This window comes from Lynx rufus, unplaced genomic scaffold, assembly GCF_022079265.1.
Source record: "Lynx rufus isolate CCGP_SWC_20201006 ecotype Redwood Valley unplaced genomic scaffold, mLynRuf1.p SCAF_19, whole genome shotgun sequence".
Classification (NCBI taxonomy): domain Eukaryota; kingdom Metazoa; phylum Chordata; class Mammalia; order Carnivora; family Felidae; genus Lynx; species Lynx rufus.
The window spans coordinates 36,452,005-36,454,912 of NW_025814833.1; the positions used below are offsets into that span (position 1 = coordinate 36,452,005).

The 2,908-nt window shown below is 50.0% G+C and overlaps 1 pseudogene; it reads right to left on the reverse strand.

Annotated features, from left to right (window-relative positions):
• Positions 1–985: 985 nt before the first annotated feature.
• On the reverse strand, positions 986–2,281 carry LOC124513986 (glyceraldehyde-3-phosphate dehydrogenase-like; annotated as a pseudogene).
• Between the last annotated feature and the right edge of the window lie 627 nt (positions 2,282–2,908).

The following is a 2,908-nucleotide window of genomic DNA, read 5'->3' on the forward strand; positions in this document are numbered from 1 at the left end:
AAGAGTTGAATGCTCTACCGAGTGAGCCGACCGGGTGCCCCAATTTTTGATCCATTTTTAATTAATTTTTTAAGTGAGTAGATCTTTTTTGTTTTAATGTTTCTTTATTTTTGAGAGAGAGCACAAGCAGGGGAGGGGCAGAGAGAGAGAGAGTGAGACAGAGGATCAGAAGCAGGCTTTGCACTGACAGCAGAGAGCCTGATGCAGGGCTCAAACTCACAAACCGTGAGATCGTGACCTGAGCTGAAGTTGGACACTTAACTGCCTGAGCCCTAATTAATTTCTGATTATAGTGTGAGGTAGGAGACCAAACTCATTCTCTAACATGTGGATACCTAATTGTTCCAGTGCCATTTCTTGAAAAGTCTGTTCCTTCCCCATTGGATGATCTTTTATCTATCTATCTACCTACCTACCTACCTACCTACCAACCTATCTCTTTATTTATGTATTTTAGAGAAAGAGAGAGCATGACGAGTGAGCAAGGGGCACAGAAAGAGAATCCTGCGAGGTGCATAAACAGAGGGAGACGGGGAAGAACAGAGGGTTGGAGCCTGGAGTTGGGCTCAAGCTCGCCCAAAGCAGGGCTGGAGCTCATGAACCCCGAGATCTTCTTGATTACTGGAGTTTTGTAGCAAGTTTTGACATTGGGAAACTTGAGTCTTCCAAGGTCGTTCTTTTTTGGTAACCCTGGGTCCTTTGCATTTCCATATGAATTTTAGGAACATCTTGACTATAGCTTCTCTTGTTTTTGTTTTTGTTTTTGTTTTTGTTTTGGCTGGGTACAGTATACTTTATTGATGGTACACGATAAAGTAGGGTTCCCCAAGCCCCTCCCCTTCTTCAGGGGGTCTGGGACGGAAACTATGTAAGGTCGGGAGATTCTCAATGTGTTGGGGGATGATGAGTTAGAGCAAGGACTCCCCAGAAGGGAGGGCCTCTCTCTTCCTCTTGCTCTTGCTGGGACTGGTGGTCCAGGGAGCTCCTACTCCTCGGAGGCCATCTGGACCATAAGGTCCACCACCCGGTTTCTGTAGCCAAATTCGTTGTCATCCCAGAAAATGAGCTTGAGAAAGCAGTCATCGAGGGCAATGCCAGCCTCAGCACGGAAGGTGGAAGAGTGAGTGTCGCTGTTAAAGTCACGAGAGACCACCTGGTCCTCAGTGCACCCCAGGATGTCCCTGAGGGGGTCCTTTGATGCCTGCTTCACCACCTTCTCTTTGTTTTTAAGCTTATTTATTTATTTTCAGAGACAGAGAGCAAGCATGAGCAGGGGAGGGGCAGAGAGAGAGAGAGAAAGAGAATCCCAAGCAGGCCCTACACTATCACTGCTGAGCCCGACACAGGGATTGATCTCGGAAACCACGAGATCATGACCCGAGCTGAATTCAAGAGTCAGACGCTTAACTGACTGAGCCAACCAGGTCCCCCTGCTTCACCACCTTCTTAATATCATAGTATTTGGCAGCTTTCTCCAGGCGGCAGGTCAGGTCCACGATGGACACGTTGGCGGTGGGGACCCGGGAGGCCATACCAGTGAGCTTCTCATTCGGCTCAGGGATGACCTCGCCCACAGCCTTGGCAGTGCTAGTAGAAGCAAGGATGGTATTCTGGGCAGCCCGTCACCATCACACCACAGCTTCCCAGAGGGGCCCTCCGCAGTCTTCTGGGTGGCAGCGGTGGCATGGACTGTGGTCATGAGTCCCTCCGTGATGCCAAAGTTGTCACGGATGACCTTGGCCAGAAGGGCCAAGCGGTTGGTGGTGTAGGAGGCATTGCTGGCGTTCTTGAGGGAGTTGTCGTACTTCTCTTGGTTCACACCCATCACGGATGTGGGGGTATCAGCAGAAGGGGCAGAGATGATGACCCGCTTGGCCCCACCCTTCAAGTGAGCCCCGGCCTTCTCCATGGTGGTCAAGACCCCACCGGACTCCACAATACTCGGCACCAGCATCACCCTATTTGACGTTGGTGGGATCTTGCTCCTGGAAGATGGAGATGGGCCTTCCACTGATGACAAGTTTCTTATTCTCAACCTTGACCGTGTTGTGGAATTTGCTGTGGGTGGAATCATACTGGAACATATAGACTATGTAGCTGAGGTCAATGAAGGGGTCATGGACGGCGATAATATCCACTTGGCCAGGGTTAAAAGCAGCCCTGGTGACCAGGCACCCAATATGGCAAATCCATTTAATTTGGCCTTCACCATCGTGTGTCGGGGACATGGCTGGCCCTGCACAAGAAGATGCGGCTGTCTGTTGGACGGGGAGAAGAGAGCCTTGATTGTAGCTTCTTTTTTTTTATATAAATTTTTTTTAAATGTTTATTATTTTTGAGGGAGAGACAGAGAGCAAGCAGGCGAGGGGCAGAGAGAGAGGGAGACACAGAATCGGAAGCAGGCTCCAGACTGTGAGCTGTCAGCACAGAGCCCCACGCGAGGCTCGAACCCACAGACCGTGAGATCATGACCTGAGCTGAAGTCGGCCGCTTAACCGACTGAGCCACCCAGGCGCCCAGATCGTAGCTTCTTAAAGTGAGCTGAGCTTATAGCCACGACCCCAGTTCCGTGTCGATTAGCAGCGCTTTTCATTTTTGAAGAGGCGGAAGTAAGGGAAGGGGCACACCAGAGGGCTACAGGTCCCAGGTCCTTGGGACTTCGGTGAGTCTGTGCAGCAGAATTCACAAAGGGAGCAGTAAGGCTCTGAAGTACCCCTTCTCAAGCTTTCAGGAATCATGCAGTGATCTGCTTGTAAAGCAGGTTCTCATCTAGTAGGTCTGGGGGCCTGAAACTTTATTTCTTTTTTTTTAAGTTTATTTATTTATTTTAGAGAGAGAGAACATGAATGGGGCAGAGGGAGAGTGGGAAAGACAGAATCCCAAGCAGGCTCTGCACTCCCAGTGTTAG